Source organism: Passer domesticus, chromosome 18 (genome assembly GCF_036417665.1).
Source record: "Passer domesticus isolate bPasDom1 chromosome 18, bPasDom1.hap1, whole genome shotgun sequence".
Classification (NCBI taxonomy): Eukaryota; Metazoa; Chordata; class Aves; order Passeriformes; family Passeridae; genus Passer; species Passer domesticus.
In genome coordinates, this window is record NC_087491.1 from 847,483 (window position 1) to 872,097 (window position 24,615).

The following is a 24,615-nucleotide window of genomic DNA, read 5'->3' on the forward strand; positions in this document are numbered from 1 at the left end:
CTCTCACCGCTGAGGGTGCTCGGGGCTGGGGGGGGCTCTCCAACCTTCTCATCCCTGGGGAGGCTGGGGGGGGCGTCTCTGTCCCTCTCAGCCCCTGGTGTGACCCTGCCCAAACATCATTGGGGTCAGAGGGACAGAGACACCCCCAAAACTCCAGAGGCGCTGAACCTGGGATCATAGTCATGCCCCCATTTGTCTGTTTAGCACAGAAATGAGTTCTGCACCTTAAGGCTGGTTCTGAGAGTGAAGGGAGGAAGGAAGAAGTGACCAGTTTGTTTTAGAAACTAAACTCACTCCTCAACATTTCGGCTCCTGGACAGACAGATGGCAGGACAGGGCTCTCCTTTGCTTTTAGTTAGTTTTTAGCTCACTGAGGCAGCTAACTTTCCTGGACTGTGATTTTTCTTTTTCTTTGGAGCTGTTTAAACCTGCTCTGGATAGAACACCCAGAAGGTCACTGACAGCTCGTAACTGTGGCCCACCGGGCTGAACCTGGTCCATGGCATTTCCAATGCCGGGGGAACTGATAAGAGACTGAGTGAGCCCAGCTACAGCCCACGGAGGGACTTTCTCAGTTTGTCATCTCTTTTGGAGCGACAAGAGGTTTTATTGTTTAATATTGTTCAATTCTTGCTGGCTGGTGAATACTTTGCTTGTTAAATAACCAGATTTTTCCACTTTTCTCCAAGGAGATATTTTCCAGATCTGGTTGGGGGAGGAGCCACTTGAATTTGCTTTCTAGGAGAAACCACTGTGAAGGTTCTCTCCCAAATCTGCCTAAACCAGTACAGGGCAGTGGGGAGAGGGGGAGCCCCAAGTGGCTGGATAGGGTGGAGGCTGGAGAGGGTGACCCTAGCACCCCAAAACCCCCCAGCATCCCTAAGCAAGACCCTGGAGAGGGGGGACCACCAGAACCCCCGAGGGATGAGACTGGAAATAGGACACTCCTGGTGGCTTTTTTTGATTCACCTTTGCTTTTTGAAGGTTTTTATGGACAGCAGGTGACTTCTAGAGATAGACTTGGGCAGAGGACCTTCAGCCTCACTGTGCTCATCCCTTGTTTTTCCCCAAACCAGGATTTCCCATAGCCAAATCTTGGCCCAATGGAGGAGAACGCTGCAAGGAAGAGGAGGATGCCCAGAGATATCCAGGCAGGTGAGGAGGAAGTCAGTGCCCCTTCCCCCTCTCTCCTGCTCCATCTCCCAGACCAGCATGGCCCCTGGCTGCAGGACAACCCCACTGCCAATGCCGTCCTACTGGGGATGCACTGGGGAGATCTCCTTTTCCTTCCCTCTGGCACGGAGACACATTCACAGGCTCTGGGGCAGGAGGGGGAACCGCGGGCGGTTTGGGGTGCGTGGCTCGGCTGCTCCTGGCGCGGTTCCCTCGAGCCCCCAATGCGGCTCTGTCAGGACCCCCCACCATGGCAGTGGCTGGAGGTTCTTTAACAGAAATGCTGGTAAATTAACCATCTGGAATTACACTAAATACGATTTCAAGAAACTGCTGATTTGCTGGGCAGTTTGCTGAATTCCACATTGTTGTTTCTTTTAGTAAAACTTCACTTTAAAAGGTCTTATTAAATTTATGCTTGCATAAAATTTGTGGCTACCATGGGCTTCTCACAAAACTAATTTACATAAAATCATGACATACTTATTACAGCGTTTTAATCCCTCCAGTAAATCCTTCATGCTGTTATTTCAATCCCAGATTGTTCAGCTTTTCAGTGCCTTTATCCATTAACAGTATCTGAATAAGTTAAATTTTGTTGTATGTATAACTTTTAAGGATATTAATTTTTGATTATGTGATGTTTAATTTAATGCAAATTCACTGTTAATAAGATTAAACAAAGTTAAGCTTCATTATTGTTAGATTTGAGCAATGTTAAGTTACATTTTATTAATTTGAAATCCTGTTGTTCCGGCTTGAAAGATAATGTGTGTATTCTATTTGCCATCTGTGACAGATAGGGCAGTTATCTTCTGTTAATTGGGCAGTAAATTGGACCCCCAATATCCCCAGACACCTGCAAGGACCTCCAAGCTTTCTAAACTCCTTCTTGTGAGAGGAGCCTTGGAGCAGATTGGAGCAGTATCCAATCCCAGTCCCAGACTTTCAAGATTTTGTATGTAAGGAATTATAAAGGTGGAATGAAACCTTTATAGAATTTGTCCCACAGGATTAAGGATGGCAAACCAGAGATATTTCTACAAAAATACATTATTGACTATATTAATGATTAGACAATATTATCTTAATCAGAAAAATTTACTCCTAGGTATTAGAGCTGCAACATATTATATATCATATCATATATCATATCATATTATATCATATACTAGCAAGTGATTTCAAAGTAACTGTATGAAAGCAAAACCAGTTATTAAGCAAAGATTGATGTCACTCCCTGTCTTGGTTTGGAAAGACAGGTGTCTGCTAAGGAAGGCAGGAGCCTCTCCTAAAATGTAAAATGCAAACCCCCTCCCTCTGAATTGTTGTAAATTTGAAATTAAGGGGCTCTCAGGCAAAAATATGAGAGCAGGAATAACAGCTTTTTATTAGGGAAACAAATAAAAAGATAAAATAAACAATGCAGTAAAGCAAGACAACACTGACAGAGTCAGAACATGACTTGACACCCTGTTGGTCAGGGTGTTGGTAGCAATCCAGTTGGAATGGTGGCTGCAGTCCTCCTGGAGTGTCAGGTGCGGTTCTGTTGGAGCAGGGATCCTGTAGAAAGGCGTAGTCTTCCTCTGACCATCCCATGGACGAGGCAGCTGCTGTTCCTCTGGAAAATCCAGTGGAGAAAGCCATGCTGGTGTTCCAGAAACTAAAGATTATATATCTGGGGAGAATGCTTGGTTCTCCCTTCTGGATGGCGCATCTCCCAATGGGATGCTGTAGTTCTTATCAGTCATGAAGTGACAGTCAATAGCCTGTTATCAGCAGATGTCTCCCTGGAGCAAGGATTGGGTGTGGAAGAGATAAGGAAAACTGCTCACTTAACAGAAGACAACTGCCATACAGATGGCAAATAGAATACAATCTTCTTGGCAATCGAGGATGGTGGGTTAGTGGACTACCCTCAGGGAATGCTCGCCTGGTATCCAGGGGCAGCTTGGGACACCTCGACCTTGGAGCACCCAGCTGCCCCCTATGTTTGGAGGTGCCTGAGGAGGGCTGGGACGATGCCAGGGACATCCTGCAGTGACATCCCCTCCGTCCCGCTCAGGTGAGCTCAGTTCCAAACCTGACCCTGATCCTGGTCTCAATCTCACTCCACATTAAGACACACTCACAGTTCTGTATTTTATCTCATCCCAGTCCCAGACTTGTCTAGCCCCAGATGCAATCCCAACCCCAGCCCTAAAGCCAATCCCATGTCTAGCCTTAACCCCAATCCCAGCTCTAATCCAAATCTCAGCCCTAACTCCAACCCCAGCCCCTTCCTAAATCCTCAGCCCATAACAAATCCCAGGTTCAGCTCTTCTAGGGGTTTGGGGGTGTCTCTGTCCCTCTGACCCCAATGATGTTTGGGTGGGGTCACACCAGGGCTGAGAGGGACAGAGACGCCCCCCCAGCCTCCCCAGGGATGAGAAGGTCAGAGAGCCCCCCCAGCCCCGAGCACCCTCAGCGGTGAGAGGGACACAGAGCCCCTGGTCCCCAGCCCTGCACAAGCATTCCCTGAGGCCAGCGGGATGGAGACCCCCTCTAGCATCCCCCAGGGTGAGGGGACAGAGACCCCAGAGCATCCCCTGGGCTGAGAGGGACAGAGACTGCCCTGAACAACCCCTGGCACAGGGTGAGAGGGAGGGAGACCCCCCCCCCCAGGCATTCCCTGGGGTGAGAATTATGTAGACACCCTTGGAGAATGGTCTGGGGTGAGAGGGACAGGGACAACCCTCCCATGCCCCTCCCAAGCATCCCCCACAGTCAGATGCACCTAGACCCCTCCAGCATCCCCTGGGCACTGGACAAAATAAACTTGGCAGAAATCAAACTTAACTGAGGCATAAAATACTTTGATGAATATTTGATTTTCCCACAAGTCACATGTAATGAAAACGCAAACAAATCCAAAACACGAATAAACTGACAACATAAGCATTTCTGTGGCAATTCCAAGTTTCATCGCTTCCTCTACAGCTCCAGCTTAGATGCTGGCAGGTTCTGATGAAAGAAAAATGAAAATTTGGATCAATAAAGATCATTAAAATGACAGAGAAACTCTGTATAGAAGTCACAAAGGTGACAGGGACAAAGAGAATAATGATTCTCACATTGGGCAAAGTCCCCGAGCCTGTGAATTCAGGAGTTATTCAGGAATTTAGTTACTTGAGCTGGGCCTCTTGTGGGACTTTTAGCAGCCTTGTGTTCCTCACCTTGGGGTGAATGAACCTGGTCAGTCTTGCTGGTATCATTTGCTCCCTTTCCTCCAGTGATTTGAACAAACTTTTCAAGGAAGGACAACAAAATATCTTCTTTACGCTGGCCACCAACAACAGCCATTTTCCTCATCAGTTTTCCCATAAGTTGCTTAGATGAAGCTGCATCCAAGTTTCCAAGGGTTCCTCCGGAAAGACCCACATGCTCCTCAGAGGAGGGAACCATGCTGTTGTCAAAGGCACTTGGGGAAAGACAACAGTGCCTAAACTCAATGTGCCAAAATAATGTCACAATCTGGTTAAGAAAATTGTTAGAGAAATGCCTCTGCCCCAATTAAGGTGCTAATGAGACCAAATGCAAAGTGGATTTTTTTGAACATTAAATGCAAGGTAAAGAGAGATGGAAAGAAAGACAAAAGGGCGAGAGCGAGAGACAGGGACAGAGACCTCCCCTGGCAGGGCAAGTGTGACATTGTCCCCTGTGTGTGTGGCCTTCCCGGGGTGGGGGTTTTACACCTGAGCCGGTTTGAGTAACGGGGGTGGTGTTCACCCCCCAGCAGGGATTACCCCACTGTTTCAGGTTACAGTGTAAGATGTAACCAAATGCATGTTTTCAATCCCCATCTTCATAAACTGTTATAAACAGGCGGGGCAATGTTCTTTATCTCTTCCATGTCTCAGCCCTGATAATGCCCTCCAGGGGCTATCTTCTGTTAATGGGCCATTGAGTGTCCCTGCAGGACTGGTAAAATGACATCATCCCATTGTGGGATGCTCCGCCCAGGGGGAGGAGCCAAGCATTCCTACCTGCATATAAGCTGAGGCTTGCAGCACCAGGAGCACCTTGCCTACTGGATGCCCAGAGGACAAGAGCTCCATAAGCACCACTGGACCTTCAGAGGAAGACCAGACCCTTCTACAGGATCACTGCTTTGACAGAATCACGTTCATCACTGCAACAGGACTGCAGCCATCATTTAACGGGACTGCTACCAGCACCCTGACCAACAGGGTGTCAGGTTATACCCTGACTCTGTCAGTTTAAGGCAGTGTTTCTGCTTCATTGCCATGATCTTAATTTTCTTATTAAATTGTAATTCTGGCTTAGGCTCTCCCGCTGGTTTGCCCGCAAACCAGTGCAAAACTCAATGCACTCATCTCTTGTTTTCCGCCTAAAACAGAATTTCCCATCCCCACATCTTTGCCAGATGGAGGAGAAGGCTGAGAGGAAGAGGAAGATGCCCTGGGACACCCAGGCAGGTGAGGAGAAAGTTAGTGCCCCTTTCCCCCTCTCTCCTGCTCCATCTCCTAGCCCAGCATGGCCCCCAGCTGCAGGACAGCACTGCAACCCACACTGTTCTACTGGGGAAGCCCTGGACGGATCTCCTTCCCCTTCCTTGTTGTACAGGGACAAATCTCATCCTCTCATTGCCCTGCCTTCCTCAGACAAGGAGCTGAGGATGGAGACCAGTGACGACAAATCTCCATGGCAGAACCTTGTGGAAGAGGCCATTTTAAGTGGCTCCATGGCACAGTAATCCAACAGGGAACAAAAGACACAGAGATCCCACAGGATGAGGGGCTCCAAACCCAGCCCAGGGTGCTCTGAGGTGGAAAGACCCACCCTGTGCCAGGAAAGTGGACAGAGCTTCTGCCAGAGTTCAGAGCTGGTGGTCCATGAGCAGCTTCATGATGGGAAGAAGCCCTACAAATGCTTGGAGTTTGGGAAGAGCTTCAGGCAGAGCAGCACGCTGTTCTGTCACCAGAGAATCCACACTGGGGAATGGCCCTATGAGTGTGCGGAGTGTGGGAAGGTGTTCATCTACAGATCTACCCTTGTGACCCACCAACGCATCCACACTGGGGAGAGGCCCTATGAATGTCCTGAGTGTCAGAAGAGATTTCAGACCCGTTCCACTCTCCTCATGCACCAGAGGATTCACACCAATGAGCGACCCTTCCTCTGCCCCGACTGTGGGAAGGGCTTCAAGCACAATTCCCAACTCATCGCCCACCGGCACATCCACACTGGGGAGAGGCCCTACGAGTGCTGCATGTGTCAGAAAAGGTTTCAGACCAGCTCAAATCTCCTCCTGCATGTGCGGATTCACAATGAGGAGAGGCCCTTCCGCTGCCCCGACTGCAGGAAGGGCTTCAAGCACAACTTCACCGTCATCAGGCCCTGGCGCATCCACACTGGGGAGAGGCCCTATGAGTGTCCCCAGTGTGGGAAGAGATTCATTCAGAGCTCTGACCTGACCCAACACCAATTGAGTCACTGGTAAGGGAAGCTCTGCAAATGCCCCAGCTGCAGAAAGAGGTTAATGAACTGCTCTAGCTTCATCTCCCCGTTGGAGGACCCATGTTGGGAAGAGCCATGGTGATCCATGTTCCCTGTAATTCATGCTGGGAAGACACTTGTCCCTTTTCCTGCCCCTGCCAATTACATGATGCAGGATCAAAGAACGTGAGGGTATGGCCATGGCTGTGTCATTACATTCACTCTCACCTCAAGTCATTGCCAGGGGCAGGAAAGGGACTCTCTCCCTGAGGAAAAGGGTGTCCTTTCCAGGCAGGAGGAAATTGTGGCCAGGAATAGACAGTCAGTTGTGTTGTAGTTTTCCCTTTTTTATTGATGGAGAAGGAAGACTTGCTCACCATATGATGATCGACAAGTCTCGTCTTTATTCCCGAATCACCGATTATTATACACCTTTTAATTAGCTCATGCATAGTGCAAAATCCCAGCTCACCATTGGCTAACTAGCTATCAGCTATCTACGTGCTGTTTTTGGTATAACTATCACACTTTCCCAGGCTGTCCCGCTCCATCACCTGCTCGGTGCATTACTTCATCGCTCGGGGCCAAGGACACAGTTTAATTGGAATGGCAACTCCCTTCATTTTCTATCTTGGTCAAATTAATCTCACTGTGAGCTTTAGCTCGGAGCCAGCTTGTTACAAAGCTCTCAACATTTTCCCCGTTTTCTTTTTGGGCCAGAACTGTTGTTTTATAAGCCCTTTCTATCATCTGACTCACCATTCTTTGTATGCAATTAAGCAAGCATGGTAATACAAGCATTAGCAATACTATCACACAATATCTCTATAGCATATTGATACAGAATGATCTGATAAATTCATACAACACATACTCTCAAATTCTTCACAACCATAGCCTTGAGCTAATAATAAGAAATCGATTGCTGCTCTATTCTGCAATACTGCATGATTTACACTTTATACATCTTGAGACCACATGTCTAATACCTGGGAGGTGGCGTTCAGTTCGTCTTTGGCCCAGCAGCCTAACTGCTTGGCCAAATTCATGGCCTTGTTAGCTGCCCCTCCAGGTAAAAGTGTGGCTACTACTACCTGTTTCAGCTCGCTCCAGAATGTGGGTTGCCCTATTTGGCAGTCCTTCTGGAGTGAAGAGAACAGGACTTAAGTTGCTTGATGCAGTCGTCTAGTGCCTCCTCAACCCCACAGTCCTTTTTAATCAGTCCAGCAGTGGATGTCTGTGTGAGGGGCACAAGCTTTCGACAGCGCTAAGCTATTATGTGAGTACGTACTTGCTTTTCTACTCGCTCACACAAGGTTTTAAGTTGCCAAGTAACATATGCTAAAATAATTTGCTCCGGGGCTTCATATAAGCCTAACGATCCTCCGAAATCAAGCCCTGTGAAATCCCTTAGTGCTCGCTGCCACGAGTTCTGCAAGTTCCAAGAGAATCGGCAGCTTGGGCACCAGTTTTGCTGAACGGTCGATTGCTCCAACCAAAACACCTTATTACAGCCTCCACAGTCTAGCGCGATCCATGCAGCGCATTTATTGTCCCCACAGTCCAGGCATGGCTGTGATTGAGGAGCTTTTACTTCTACCGTAAGGTCCTGACACCACTCGATCTAATCGTCAGGAAGATGAACGCAGGCACGTCGCGCGTCGTTAGAGTAGGGCTGAAGGCGTTGCAAATAGGGTCGCAATATCAGCGTCAGCTTGTTGTGCACCCTCTCTTTGTCCTCCGGTGACAAGGCCGCGACGGTCCTGAACATCTGGTACAGCTCGAGTCCACTTTGCGGGGATCCACAAGGGTCCTGTTGGAGAGGAAACACAAAGATATCCCCTCCCCCAGTATAGTACCCTGGCAGCTACTCCTGCTACATAAAGGGAGTCAGTCACAATATTCAAAGGACCTTTTAAATTCATCATTGCCCATACTACAGCTAAAAGTTCCAATGTCTGTAGACTATCCCTGGCATCTGCATCTAACAAATGTTGTCGCCACTGTCCTTGCTGTTTCCATGTCACGGCTGCTCTCCTGGACTTTTTACCAGTGTCCGTAAAGGCCGTGATAGCCCCCCTTAATGGTGACAGACTCCGAATGGGCTTTGTTATCCAGTCCCATTCTGTCATCCACTGGAGGGGACTAGGATGAAGTTTCCCAGTCTCCACGACAGCTCCAGCTCCTAAAAGGGCTTCCTGGAGCTCCCCAGAGTTCACCAAATACTAGTCAAGCTTGTCCCTTTTTGATAGGCAATCGTATTGTAGAAGGCTCTGCTCCTGTAACTTGGATTGCCCTAAAACATCCTTTCTTTATGAGGGATGCAATCATTTCAATTTTCAGTCTCACAGTTCTCTGTTGCTGTAGCGGTGGAGAGAGTCACTCTAATACCCTGAGCTCCCCCGTTTTCTTTTCAAGCTGAGACAGGGCACCTGTTGAAACACAAACAAATCCCACATCCCTGCAGGACTGAAGAATCTTTTCAAAATCCTGGAGGTGAAAAATGGGTCCTGGTTTCATCTTGCAATGTTACATAAAGAAATGTTAAGATAAGAGTAATGATAAGAGTAATTAGGAATTAATTTAGATAATACACACAATTAACAACACATATAAGTGGTGCCGAAACCCGGGAACACAAAAGAAACAGAACCCGGGATCGGGAGTCTCCTGGACAAGGCCAGCGGCTGCGGGGGGTCCTGGACTCCACCACAGCGAGGAGGGACGCCTCCGGAACCGCCACAGCCTCATAGAAGCTGTGGCCTGAGTTTGAATTGGAACCGCCATAGCCTCATACAAGCTGTGGCCTGAGTTTTACGAGGACCGCCGCAACCTTGCAGAAGTTGTGACCAGAGTCGTGTAGGACCGCCAGTCTCGTGGAAGTCGTGGCCCGAGTCGCGTGGGGACCGCCTCAGCCTCATGGAAGCTGTAGCCCGAGTCGTGAGTTATTTTAATTTACAATGGGGTATTAGATGTGACTTCAAGCATTTTCAGCTTGCTATTAATAAGCTCCAAGAGCTAAGGACGATAACTCGTCCCGTAGACATATTAAATTCGGAGGTGTGGGAGAGATGTACACTCGCTTTAGCCGAGGATTTAAAGGTTACAGGCAGTGGGAAATGCCTTAAGGTGTGGGCTAAAGCAGAGGAAGCTTTAAAAAAGGCCTCAGAACAGCAGGAGGCATGGGAAGCAGCAAAGACCATGCTGTTAGCAACCCCAAAAATCGGGAGCGTGGTTGCGACCCAAACTGCCCCGGGAAACAGCCCGGAGGGGGGGGGGCAACACGCGGGAGGCGGGCGTTCCCCGCCCGAACCCGCGCACGGACGCGAGCCCGGGTCGCGACCACCCGGCGCCCCGGGGGGACCCCCCGACCCCTCCGCAGTGCCCGCGGGACTCCCCGACCCCGCAGCCCACCTTGCGGGACCCCTTGAACCCCCCACGGAGCGCGCCCGGCCCCGGCCCGCCCGAAGAGCCCGCCGGGGTCGCGGAGCCGCTGCCCCCTCCCCTCCCCCCACCGCGAACCGCCGATTCGGGGACGCTGACGGCGGAACAGGACTCGCGTTCGTTCTAGGAAGGTTTAATAGCAGACGCGCGCCGCACGGAGAGTATCGCGGCCGCGGAGTCCGGCAGCGCCGTGCCGGCGGCGGCCGGCGGACCCGGCACCTCACCAATGACAAGGTGCTCAGACACGTCATTACACCAGACGCCCCATCCTTCATACTTCGCATTACAAACCTGTTCCCGGGACGACCAAAGCCAGACCCTCATTCCCCATACGCCAAAAACACATACCTATCCTATTGGTACCCAGCCTCAAACCCCGGAAAAAGTTACTGTAATCGCCCGGGGTGGAGATATTGCGGACACTACGGTTGTGAAACAATAGTCACAGACACCAGACCGACAGGGCCGGGGTGGGACCCACAGGAACCCGACAGATTCTTGCAGTTCACTTGGGCGCCAAAAGGCTGCAAAACACCACTCTTCCATCACGAAAGCACCCATCGAAACAGCCACAAACTCCCAAAAATCCAGAGATGCATTAGGTACAACATGACAGTCTTGCAGCCCAGAGACCCCAGTTGGGCCTTCGGAAAAATGTGGACAGTAGTCCTTCACGGGACAAACGAGTGGGTTAACGTGCAGATTATCAGGCTCATACCGTCAGCACCCCGAGCGGTCGGACCAAACAAAGCAATCAAAAGCGTGCAGAAAGGGAGAAACACGACCTACCCCAAAACCTTACCTACAAGGGTCGCGAATACCCAGACAGGCCTAGCGAGAACCATTCAGACACATCGCTTAGCTAAGTCGGATTCGGACCCAATCCTTCGCATGTTAGAAGCTACCTTCCTATCCCTAAACGAATCCAACCCTAACCTAACCAATTCCTGTTGGCTATGTTACGATGTCAAACCACCCTTTTACGAAGGAGTCGCCCTAGATACCCCTTTCACATATTCCTCAGCAGACGCCCCTCACCAATGCAGATGGGACACTCCCCGCAAAGGAATCACCCTAAGTCAGGTCACGGGGAGGGGGAGATGCTTTGGAAATACAGCCCTAGCTAGGCGGGAAGGCAATGTGTGCACCAAAGTAGTCAAACCCGACAGGAGAAAAAAGTGGGTAGTCCCATCCGCATCAGGCATGTGGGTTTGCAAAGATCCGGAGTGAGTCCCTGTGTGTTCCTAGACAAATTCAATGACTCAACAGACTTCTGTGTCCAAGTCTTAATCGTTCCCAGGATCCTGTATCACTCAGACGAGGAGGTGTACCAACTCCTCGGAGAACCCAGCCGACTCCACAAGAGAGAAATAATAACAGGCATAACAATCGCAATGTTGCTCGGCCTAGGAGCAGCAGGAACGGCAACGGGAATCACGGCCTTGGCGACCCATCACCAGGGTTTGTCCCAGCTGCAGAGGACCGTCGACGAGGATCTGCAGAGAATAGAGAAATCCATATCCTTTCTAGAGAAATCAGTTTCCTCACTTTCAGAGGTGGTCCTGCAGAACAGGCGAGGACTGGACCTCCTACTCATGCAACAAGGAGGCCTGTGCGCCGCCTTGAAGGAGGAATGCTGTTTCTACGCAGACCACACAGGAGTCGTCAGAGACTCCATGGCAGAACTCCGAAACAGACTGGCTCAGAGACAGAGAGACAGAGACGACCAACAAAGCTGGTTCGAATCCTGGTTCAATCAATCACCATGGCTAACCACTCTAATTTCTTCCCTAATAGGTCCGTTAGCAATCCTGCTTCTAGCCGTCACCTTCGGACCGTGCCTACTGAACAAGCTAGTCTCATTCGTCCGGACCCGCTTGGAGCAGACCAACATCCTGCTTTTAGGCAGACATCCGATGCTGTGAATTCAACAGGGAGTTCAACAGGGAACGCTGCCAGACGCAAGAACCCGAGAAAGAACTTGCCAGGCAGAAAAACTAACTCAGGAACCCCAAATCCCCTTTCCTTGTCAAGCGACAACCTTAGATACCTCATATCAGCATGTAGACAACTACCTCATCCATTTGTGGGAGAAGGGGGGGGAGATGTGGCAGAGAGAATAGGGACAGGCGGTCGGAAGATTTCGGGCTGTCACGGAAACCTGATAGGGCCTCCCTCACCTGACTCCTAGAGATAAGGAGAGCCGCAGGACAAGAGACCAAGAATGTTGTAATCCCCCCAAGAATGTTGTAACCCTACCTAACACGGCCTCCACCCAGTCCCCTTACTAACCATATAAGGTAAAAGTCAGACCCCGAAGGTAGGGGAAGGACCAAGGGTATATATACCGAGGAGAAAACCAATAAAGGGCCTTTTGGACCGTCTATCACATTGATGTCTGCGTGTCCTTAGCCCGAGCGGCCAAGAGCATTGGGCCGTCGTGCTGCGTTTCCTTGGAACCAGGTCGTTACGCCTTGCCTGCAAGGCAACATATAAGATCAGAAAATTACTAAACACTATAACACTAAACTCTTATCCCAGAGTCTGCGACAGCTGATAAACTTTAAAATGACAGAGAATTGGAGAAATCATGTCCGGACTCATGTTTCTCCAAATCACTTTTGAAAATGGCTCAGCTGTCATAGATGGTCAAATTGCCAAGTCAAAAGGACTTGAATACTTTTTGATGCAGAAAACATCTGGGTTGATTATCAGTCACTCCATCCAAATAGAGTTAGAACTTGGCCAGAGCTCGAACTCTAATTGGTGAGTATCACTTAACATACCTTTTAAACAGGACTTTTAAAAACAACTGTTATAAACAAAAAACCTTAGGGTTACAAACCAATAAACCAGCAAATAATTGAATCCTTCTGAAGTTTCTGTCAAGACAGAGATTTTCCAAACACAGCAAACTTCTTGAATTCTCTGCTGGAGTATTCCTGTAATAATAATTAAAAGACTACAAAACTGGAAATTTGGATAAAAACCCTCAGAAACATCTAAATAGTTAGGAAATAAAAAGACAGGATCTTGAAGAGACACGTGTCTTGCAGGTGATCACACAAAAAAATAGAAAAACACATGAAAGGAAAACACATGAAAGTCGGCTGCAAATGTTACAATATACCAACAACAATTTTCATCACAAAAATCTGAAAACTCCCTAACAAGAAGTGCTTGAAGGGGTTAAGACAACCTTCCCAGAGTATTCATCTAGTATTAACAACAATCACTATCTATCAGCATTACTTACAAAAACTAAAAATAACAAAGGTTATAAACTTAATATAAATAATTCTTAAAACTTTGAATCTTGGATAGATATTTTAAAACAAAACTGAGAAAGATGACAGATAATCTTAAACACAAATAATTTCACTTAAAATAAGGATAGTACAAAATAATTAGCACATTTACATCCATTTATCTAATGCTATCTCTTAATGAATAGAAGAGAGCAAAGACTATAAAAACCATAGTATACAGAAATATTACAGTTTAAATCTTCTTACACGTAGCCCAAACAGAAACTAGGAAGTTTACTTAAGACTCTGCCCCCCTAAAAGGTTGTTCTCGCCTCAGGCAAGGGAAAGGTAATAAAGTCATCAAACTTAAAGCCATCAAACCCAAATACTGAGTCACTTTTAGAAAAGCAAACACATTTACAAAAAAAAAAACCAAACTGGTAAACTAATTGTAAAGTCTGTGGAACAGTTGGGTGAAATGCCTTGTATAACATCTGCTGTATGATGCACTGTGTGAAGTTTCAGAAGTTTTCTATCCTGATCTTGAAGGAAAAATTCCTGACCTGTTTTTTCTTAGACACTTGTTTGAATTGCTGTGATGGGCTGGTTGCCGAGCAGCTGTGACAGGGTGGTGCCCCGAGGAATGTCTGCTCGCGCCTGTCTCCTGCCTGCTCCGGCAGCCTCAGTCTGCGCTATCCCGGGGGTGCAGAAAGGAACGCCCTCGCCCGAACCCGCGCAGCCCCGATCTCCTTTGGGCTCCACTCTGCTTGGATTTCCGCTCGGGCTGGTTCTCCCTGGCTCTGCGCCAACACCCGCAGTCAGCGGGAGCACGTCCCACACCGCTGGTGCTCTTGTGCACTTGCAAAAAGTGAAAAAGCTCTCCTAGCTCCAGCTTTCAGGTTTTGCATTACTGGTGCGCGTCCGCCGCCGCTACCATTGGCACTGCGCTTATCGCTGCCGCGTATTCGGCTGCCGCGTCTCTCTTTGGCCGGCTTGGCCCTGGCCGGCACCCCCCTCCCGATCTGTGCGCTTTCCCCACGGACAGCTGCCGTGCGAGTTTTTGTCACCGTGCGTGTCACTGGACCCGCGGTGCGCGTAACCGCTGCCGGCACCGAGCACGCCGCCGCCACAGCGCTCGGTCCGCTCCGCCGCCGCACTGCCGGGACCGCCGCTACTATACACGTTTTCGCCGCCGCGTCTGCCCTGGGCTCTCCCGCGGCGCGCATAACCACCCTCATGGTCCCGAACTTACGCCACTCTGTTAACTCATGTAGTGCACAAGGATCTTGAGAAACTCCTTGTGCACAACCGGAAGCTAACAACTGTGGGAGCTCTTTCTGCAAGTCTATGTCCTTAATCTGCTGCTTTTTTAAAAAGCAAATAAATAAATCATATGCTGCTTGCCTTTCCATTTCTAATCAGCGCTGTTGCAAGGCTTACAGACTTCGGCAGCACGTAGGCTAGGACCACCTATATGGCTCCTAGGGCCGCGAACGCAGTGGTTCGTTTGCCATCCCCCCCCTTGCTTCAGAAGGACCCGCTCCTACTTCCCCATCCGTGGCAGCCGTGTCCGTCCGTAGTCGTCGACGTCGGGGTCAGCCATTTGATGGAGAAGGAAGACTTGCTCACCATATGATGATCGACAAGTCTCGTCTTTATTCCCGAATCACCGATTATTATACACCTTTTAATTAGCTCATGCATAGTGCAAAATCCCAGCTCACCATTGGCTAACTAGCTATCAGCTATCTACGTGCTGTTTTTGGTATAACTATCACACTTTCCCAGGCTGTCCCGCTCCATCACCTGCTCGGTGCATTACTTCATCGCTCGGAGCCAGCTTGTTACAAAGCTCTCAACATTTTATATCCCTTCTGTTATCAATATTGTTTTTGTTTCTGTTTGTTTTTTGCTGTCACCAATAAATTGTTCTTATTCCATCCCTCAATCTTTGCATTTTTGCTTTCGATGGAAGGCGGGAGGGTAGCAAGCGGCAATGCAGTTTTACAGGAGCTGGAAATTGGGGAATCCTATTCGTAAAACCAGGCCTGTGGAAACCAAGCATCCCAGTTGGTCCCAGCCCTGCTGGCCATGGCAACAGCCTTGGGAGCGAGTCCCTGGCTGGGGCTGTGGGAACCTCTTCCCTCTGGTGCCCAGGCACAGTACTGGAGGGAATGGCTGCAGCTGAGTCGGGGAAGGCTGAGGCTGGATCTCAGGAAAAGGTTTTTGCCCAGAGGCTGCTGGGGCACTGCCCAGGCTCCCCAGGGAAGGCTCCCAGCTCCAGGGCTCTCTGAGTTCCAGCAGTGTTTGGACAGCACTGCCAGACCCAGACTGGCATTGTTGGGGTGTCCTGTGCAGGGCCAGCAGTTGGACTCCAGGTTCCTGATGGGTCCCTCCCAGCTCAGCCAATTCTGTAGATATAGGATCCCATGACCCTGGGTATGGGACTGCCAATGGTTGCCATGGCAACGGGCTCTGGTTGCAGGCCTGAGCTGGTGTCCATGGCAACCACCTCTGGCCTGGGGTCTGCATGGAGCTGCCAAGGGACTGAGCACAGCAACAGGGGGCTGGGGATGGTTGCCTGCTAAGGATCAGATTTGTCACAGGCACTCAGAGGGGTTCCACCCGTACTTTCCAAGAGTCTCCAGGCTGTTCAAGAGCTGGAATGTCACGGGCAGAGACAGGGGCTCCATGGAGACCTCCCAGGGGTTTCTGGGGATGGTAAAGAGCCCTGTGCTCAGATGCAGTCACAGCCATTCCACAGTGACATCCCAGGGGACCTTGGGCTGCAAAGGCACCGATCTGTCACAGGCACACACAGGGGGCTCCATGGTGACATCCCAGGAGTCCCCAGGCTGCCAAAGAGCCGGGATGTCCCAGACACTCCCACGGTTTCCTGTCATAGGCACAACAGGAACTTCAGGCTAAGTTTACTGGAGAAGCTCCTGTTGGGTCACAAGGTGCAGAAAGGATCCCCAATAGGCCCCACAGATCCCCAAATATCACCATGGAGTCAGAGATGACACAGACTCAGATGAGAAGGTTAAGGGCTAAAAGCCACCCATTTAGTCAATCGTCTTATTTTATAGTTTGGTTTGCTACAAGTGGACCTCATTGGTCATTTAATCAACACATTTCACACGATTGGCTAATTAATAAAACACCTTCCATTAAACAATTTTATGGAAAAAAAGCCAACTTATTCCAAACACCACCTGTGGATAGTTTACAATTCCTTCTCTCCAGCTCCCTAAACGTTCCCAGACCAATTCATGGGAAAGCTTATCTTGCTTTCTTTGTCTCTGACCGGACTGTCATATCCACACTCAAACACCCCCAAGAACCTCCAGGCTTTCTAAGCTCTTTTTTGTGAGAACAGCCTTGGAGCAGCTGGTTCCAATCCCAGCCCCGGACTTTTCAAGCATTTGTGTTTGGAGAATTAATGAGGTGGAATTAACATTTTGTTGTGGTTTGACCAGGAAGTGAGTTTCTGGGAAAGTTGTGGTCAAACCAATCAGTGGCCAGATTTGAAAATTGGCACCAGGTGTGGCCAATGGGGACCTGGATACGCCTCTGAGAACACACAGGTGTTAAAAGCAGAAGATTCCCAGAGGGACTCTCTCTTTTGAGTCCAGCGATGAGTTGATTTGACCTCCCCCCTGCCCAGCTGCATCTGGCTGGGGGACTGGGAGGCCATGCGGCCTGAGGGAAGGGAGGCTGGAGCCCTGCAAGGTGCAGGGTGGAGGAGATCTGGGATGTTTGGGCAGAGAGTGATAGAGACTGTGCTGGCTTGAAATTTGATATCTTGTGCCAACACCACGGCCAGGAGGAGAAGGGGGGGCGGGGGGGCAAGGTGCCCAGCCGCTGGCAGACCGCTGCTGAGGTTTTAACCCCTTTTGGTACTGAAACAATGGAAGCTGTAAAAACAGTGATCCTCCCCAGCTGAGAATTGAGAGGGAACGAAGGATGAGCAAATGAGAAGAAGGTTTGAGTGAATAAAGAAATGCCAGCAGATGAGAAGTGTCATAGATGGAGGAGATGATGGAGTGGACTGTTGGGCTAGACTTTTCTCTTACATGGCCACGGGACAGAACCAATTTCTTCTTGTAATGTAGAGACTGCACCTTGGGGGAGGCAGTTGGCCAAAAACCAAAAGTGACAAAGCTGTTGTAAGAAGAAGTAGAGGGAACAGAGACTGATGAGGAGGATGTGGTGGAGCCCTCTGCCTTCAGAGGAGAAAGATCTCTGTTCACGAGGTCCTTCGGCCCCAAGGGGTGAAATATGGGGGGGACTGGTGTCCCAAATAGTGAGAGGCTGCCACTTCTTGAAACTGAGCAAAGCATTCTTAAAAAGACCTAAGAAGCAGTTTAGATCCATGGTCAGTGGTGAGAGCACTGGACATGGAAGGAAGATGGTCACCACGGCAGATTCTCTCCGGGCGGCTGCCACGTGTGACACAGAAGCACAGGAGGTTCCAACTGTGTTTCGTGGGGAGGCCCATGGTGTAAAAGGGAGACTCCTCTCTCCTGATGAACTGGGGGGAGGTTGTGTGAGAGATGATATTGGACTGAAAAGTGAGTGTTAGAGAGGATTGAGTGTTAGAAAGGTAGAAGGAGGAAGAGTGTTTTGGAAGTGTTCCATTGTGGATTGTCGTGTGTAATTTTTTTTCCTTTTTTTCCCTTTTGTCTCTATGTTGTAGATTAATAAAGTGTTGGGTTTTTTTTTCTGCTCCATTCCCAAGTTGGAGCCTGCTTTGTTCTGTTTCCGAGTCCCATCTCACGGTAACCATTTTGCAAATATACTTTTCATGGGGGCACTGGTATTGTGCCAGGGTCAAACCATGACACCTTTATAGAATTTGTTTCACAGGATTAAGGATGGCAAAGCAGAGATATTTATATAAATATCTATTATAGCAATGATGAGACAAAATTATCTTAATCAGAAATATTTACACCAATATATAAGAGCTATAACATATTATTTGTATGGAGCACTTGGAAGTGATTTCAAAGCAACTGTGTTAAAGCAAAACCAGTTATTTAAGAGAGATTAATGTAACTCCCCCAGACTAATGATCATAGGCAAATTCCTTTGGCTCAGCCTGGAGAAGTGACCTTGAGCGGTGTCCCCACTGCAGGGAATCTCCACACCCCCAAGTAGGGAAATGTCAGGAGACGCTGCTGTTAAAATTTGGGACGGGGCTTCTCTAGTCTGAAGTGCTGCCCTCTCAGTCAGATGTGCCCAGGCTGGGACAGCTCAGCAGCTCTGCAGAAGCTCTCAGTGCTGTCCCTTGGTTATTCCTTTCTCTGTGAATTATTCCATCCCTGCCACAGTTTCCTCTCCCTCTCAGGATGTCGAATTTTGGGATGGAGAAGTCTGCTTTCAGCATTATTCACACCAAACGCAACGTGACTGTCCTGGGTTGACTATATGATGCTTTTATCCCCAGTCGTCTTGTTCTGTTTATACTGAATAATAAGTTTTACACCTTTAAGACTCTCTTCCAGACAGTCAGGAGGGGAGGGAAGAAGCGCACAGTTTTTTTTCAGACTTCTCTCACTCCTCCACATTCCTGCTCCTGGACTGTGTTGTCCGCGGATGGACAGACAGCCGGACAGAGCTCCTTTTTCCCTTTTTTTCTGCTTTTAGTTAGTTTTAGCTAGCTGAGGCAAAGAAGTTCCCTGGACTGTGCTTTTTCCTTTTTTCTTGGACCTGTTCAAGTCTGCTCTAGACTGAACACTCAGAAGAGCACCGTCAGCTCCACCTGTGGCCCCCCTGGCCAGGCCTGAGCCACAGTGTTTCCAGCACCAGAGAGACTGATCAAAGACTGAGTGAGCCGAGCTGCAACCTGGGGAGGGGACTGTTCTGAGTTTGCTTTCTTTGGAGCAGGAGAAGTTTTATTGTTTAATATTGTTTGGTTTCTATTATTTAATAAACAGGTTTCTTTCCACTTTTTCTCCAAGGAGATATTTTCTCCCGAACCGGTTGGAGGGGTGAGGGGCAATTGAATCTGCTTTTGTAGAGAAGCCCCTTTGGGGGTTATCTCCCAAACTTGCCCTAAACCAGGACAGCTGGGCAGTGGCCGCTCAGTTCCATGGACTGGACTCGCCTCTGGACGCTTCCCTTGGAGCATCTGCAGGGAGGGAATGCTGGGGCTGTCACCACTGGGGTGTCACACACAGGGGAACGCTGGGACTGTCACTGCTGGGGTGTCACAGACAGGGGAATGCTGGGGCTGTCACCGCTGGGGTGTCACACACAGGGGAACGCTGGGGCTGTCACTGCTGGGGTGTCACACACAGGGGAACGCTGAGACTGTCACCACTGGGGTGTCACAAACAGGGGAACGCTGGGGCTGCCCCACTCCTGCCCTGTCCCCAACAGCTCTGCCAGCGCCTGCAGGGGACACAAATGCTGAGCCAAAGGGTGAGAATTGCAGAAGGGGCTGAGCTGGCAGGGGCCCATTGGGATCACTGAGTCACAGAATCAAAGAATTGCAGGGTTGGAAGAGACATTCAAGATCATTGAGTCCAACCCAGCCCTAACAGCACCTCAACTAAACCACAGCACCGAGTGCCACATCCTGCCTTTTATAAACACATCCAAAGATGGTGGCTCTACCATCTCCCAGGGCAAACAAATCCAATTCTTTATCACCCTTTCTGCAAAACACTTTTTCCTAATATCCAACCTATATTTCTCTTGGTGCAGCTTAAGACTGTGTTCTCTGGTTCTGTCAGTTGTTGCCGGAGTAAGAGATCGACTCCCACCTGACTACAACCACATTTCAGGAAGCTGTAGAGAGTAATAAGGTCAACTCTGAGTCTCCTCTTCTCCAGTCTAAACAACCCCAGCTCCCTCAGCCACTCCTCACAGAATGTGTGTTCCAAGACCCTCACCAGCCTTGTTGCCCTTCTCTGGACATGCTCCAGGTCCTCAATGTCCTTCCTAAATTGGGGGGCCCAGAACTGGACACAGCACTCAAGTTACAGTGCCAGTACACAGGAAGAATGCCAAGTACACCAGTGCCAAATACAGGGGAAGAATGATCTCTCAGCTCCTGCTCGCCACACCATTCCTGATCCAGGCCAGGAGCCATTGGCCTTCTTGGCCACCAAGGCACATTGCTGCCTCATGTCCAGCCGGCTGTTGACCAGTATGCCCACGTCCATTTATGCTTGGGCACTGTCCAGCCACACCATCCCCAGCCTCTAGCATTGCAGGGGGTTATTGTAGCCAAAATGCAGGACTTGGGATGTGGAGTTACTAAACTTCATCTGATTTGACTCTGCCAATCCATCCAACCATTCCAGATCTCCCTGCAAAGCCCGCCTACCTTCCAGCAGATGGACACACGCTCCCAGCTCAGTGTCATCTGCAGATTTACTAATGAAAGACTCAATCCCCTCATCCATGTCATCAATAAAAATATTGAACAGAGCTGGTCCCAGCACAGAGCCCTGAGGGACAGCACTGGTGCATGGCTGCCAGCTGGATGCAGCAGCGCTCACCAGCACTCTCTGGGCCGGCCATGCAGCCAGTTCTGAACCCAGCACAGAGTGCTCCTGTCCCAGCCCTGGGCTGCAGCTTTTCCAGGAGTGTGCTGTGGGAGACAGTGCCAAAGGCCTTGCTGGAGTCCAAATAGACACATCCCCAGCCTTTCCTGCATCCACCAGGAGGGTCACCTGGTCATAAAAGGAGACCAGGTTGGTCAAACACCACCTACCCCTCCTGAACCCCTGCTGGCTGGGTCTGATACCCTGGCCATGCTGTAAGTGCTGGGTGATGACACTCAGTATAAATTGTTCCATTTCTTTACTGGGTACCAAGGTCAGATTGACTGGCCTGTATTTATTAGGATCCTCCTTCCCACCCTTGTTGTGAATGGGTGTCACATTGGGCAGCTTCCAGTCATCTGGAACCTCACCAGTGAGCCAGGACTGCTGGTAAATGATGGATGGAGTGTGGCTTGGCAAGCTCATCTGCCAGCTCCCTTATCAACCTGGGGTGGATCCCATCTGGTCCCATGGATTATGAACATCCAAGCAGCTCAGAAGTTCTCTGACTGCCTTCTCTTGGATAATGGGGGGACCATTCTGTTCCCTGGCACCATCACCCAACCCAAGAAGACAGTTGTCCTGGGGAAAAGTTATGTTCCCACTAAAGGCTGAGGCACAGAAGGTGTTAAGCACTTCTGCCTTCTCCTCATCTGTAGTTACTAAGTTCTCTCCCTCATCCAGTATAGAACAGAGGTTGGTCTTACCCTTCCTTTTACCATTAATATACTTGTAAAAAATTTTTTATTATCCTTTACAGAAGTCGCCATTTTAATTTCAAAATGAGCTTTGGCCTCCCTGATTTTTTTCCTATATGCTCTAGAAGCCCTCTTAAATATTTCCTGAGATACCTGACCCTCCTTCCAAAGATGATTCATCCTCTTTTTATGCTTAAGGTCCTCCAAAACCTCCCTCCCCATCCAGGCTGGGCAATTGCCTCGTCGCCTCATCTTTCACCACACAGGGATAGTCTGTTCCTGTGCCCTCAAGATCAGTATTTGGAAGCACATCCACTTTTCCTGAACCCCCTTGCATTTAAGGGCTGCTTCCCAAGGAACTCTTTGAATAAGCCTCCTAAATAGGCCAAAGTCTGCTCTCCAAAAGTCTAGTATAAAAGTCTTATTAATGTTCCTCCTGACTTCACCAAATATCAAGAATTTTATAATTTCATGATCACTCTGCCCCAAGCAGTCTCCAGCCACCACATCTCCCACCTGCCCATCTCTATTTGCAAACAACAAGATCTAACGCAGTACCTCCCCTGGTGGGCCCACCCACCAGCTGTGCCAAAAGTTGTCCTCCACATACACTAAAAATTTTCTGGACTGCCTTTTTTCTTCTGTATTAAGTTCCCAGCAGATGTCTGGCAAGTTGAAGTCACCTACAAGAACAAGGGTTGATGATCCAGAAACATTCTCTAGCTGTTTATAGAATGAGTTGTCACCTCTTCTTCCTGGCTGGGTGGACAATAACAGACTCCCAGTAGGATGTCAGCCTTGTTGGCCCTCCCCCTAATTCTCACCCACAGGCATTCAACTTCATCATTACTTTCAACATCCATAGCATCAAAGCCCTCCCTAATATAAAGAACCACCCCTCCACCTCTTCTCCCTTTTTTATCTCTTCTGAAGAGTTTCTAGCCATCTAATGCAGTGCTCCAGCCATGTGAGTCATCCAAACACATTTCCATGATGGCAATTACATCACAGCTCTGCTGCTGGACCATGGCCTCCAGCTCTTCCTGTTTGTTACCCATGCTGCGTGCACTGGTATCCATGCACCTCAGCTGGGCTGCTGATTTCACCCCTAACTCAGGTTTACCACCCTTGGGTCTGCTTCCAGAGAGCCCAGCTGCATCCCCTTCCCCCTTCAATCCTAGTTTAAAGCTCTCTCAACAAGTTCTGCCAGTTCACGAGCTAAAATTCTTCTGCCCTTAACAGAAGGATGGAGCCTGTCTGGTTCAAGCAGACCAGCTGCCATACAAGTTGCCCCGTGATTAAAGAATCCAAAATTCTGCAGGTAACACCAAGCCTTGCGCTACTTGTTAGTAATTTGAGCTCTCCTATTCCTTTCACTGTTCTTCTTAGCCACCAGAGGAACTGAGGAAAAGACAACCTGTGCCCCTGTCCTATCAACCACTTGTTCCAGTGCCCTAAAGTCCCTTTTAATTGCCCTGACACTCCTCTTTTCAATCGCATCACTGCAGGCCTGGAGTATCAGCAGTGGGTAATAATAAGAGGGCTGAATCAGCCCAGGCAGTCTCTCAGTGATATCCCATTTCTGAGCCCCAGGGAGGCAGCAGACCTCTCTGTGGGGTGGGTCCAGTCCACATTTGGGGCCCTCTGTTCTCCTCAGAAGGGAGTCACTCACCATGATTATCCTTCTTTCCTTTTGATGCTAGAGGTGGTAATCCTTCTCAGACATGAATCATAATTGGGAGGCTCAATGGACAGATAATTTTCTTCTAAATCATGTGGCTGACTCTCCAGATCCAGGGGCTCATACCTGTTCTGAAGTGGCACCTGGCTTGGGAGTGGGGGTCAGGAGGAATTTTTATAAATATTATTTATTATTTTTATTATTACCCCCTCCTCGAGTAGATATCTCCTCCCACTCCCCATCATCTACCAGGTGTTCTTCTATTGTCTGAGAGTAAGAGGTACAAAAGACTGTGGGAACCAAGGAGAACATTGCTGCAGTGCCAGACCTCAGGGAACCAAGGATCCATTGTGATATTGCAGGGACTTGGAGGACCACGGCCCCACTGTGAAACTGCAGGGACCAAGGATCCAAGGGACTTTGTGACACCAAGGGGTTCCATGGAACCAAAGGGACATTGTGACACGGAGAGGCCTCATGGAATCATGGAGACAATTGTGACACTCATGGGCCTCAAGGAAGTGTGGTGACACCAAGTTGGCTGGGAGTGTGGATCTGCTGGAGGGCAGGAGGGCTCTGCACAGCGCCCTGGATAGGCTGGATCCAGGGACCAAATCCAACAAGGTGAGGTTGAACAAGACCAAGTGCCAGGTCCTGCACTTTGGCCACATCAACATCTGCAGCACTACAGGCTGAGGACAGAGTGGCTGGAGAGCAGCCAGGCAGAAAGGGAACTGGGGGCACAGATGGACAGCAGGCTGGACATGAGGCAGCAATGTGCCTTGGTGGCCAAGAAGGCCAACGGCTCCTGGCCTGGATCAGGAATGGTGTGGCCAGCAGGAGCAGGGAGGTCATTCTTCCCCTATACTCAGCACTGGTGAGGCTGCACCTCGAGTGCTGTGTCCAGTTCTGGGGCCCCAATTTAAGAAGGACATGGAGGGGCTGGAGCATGTCCAGAGAAGGGCAACAAGGCTGGGGAGGGGTCTGGAGCAAAAGTCCTTTGAGGAGCAGCTGAGGGAGCTGGGGTTGTTTATCCTGGAGAAGAGGAGGCTCAGGGAAGAGAAGGAGGTGTCAGGGCACAGGTTGGACTTGATGATCTCCAAGGCCTTTTCCAACCTTGCTGGTTCTGGGATTCTCTGAAACCACCCTTGCGGCAGTTGCAGGATGAGCCCTGGGCCTCCTCTTCAGAAGCTCCAGCAGCCCAGGTGCCTCAGCTTCTCCTGCCAGCCCCAAAGCCCATCCTGTCAGTCCTGCAGAGCCTCTGCAGCTCCTCCTCATTGCCCAGAACAGGGAGCCCCACAGGCAGACACAGC

At 49.6% G+C, this 24,615-nt stretch overlaps 1 long non-coding RNA gene across 2 annotated transcripts; it reads right to left on the reverse strand.

The window, feature by feature from the left end:
* Window positions 1–7,919: 7,919 nt before the first annotated feature.
* On the reverse strand, window positions 7,920–23,708 carry LOC135283241 (uncharacterized). 2 transcript variants are annotated; one of them, XR_010349082.1, is made up of 3 exons: window positions 23,552–23,708; window positions 23,294–23,449; window positions 7,920–9,104 (listed from the first exon to the last, which is right to left on the reverse strand). It is a non-coding gene; the product is annotated as an uncharacterized LOC135283241 (long non-coding RNA). The 2 variants fall into 2 exon arrangements; XR_010349080.1 differs by lacking the exon at window positions 7,920–9,104 and adding an exon at window positions 21,573–22,304.
* Window positions 23,709–24,615: the final 907 nt, after the last annotated feature.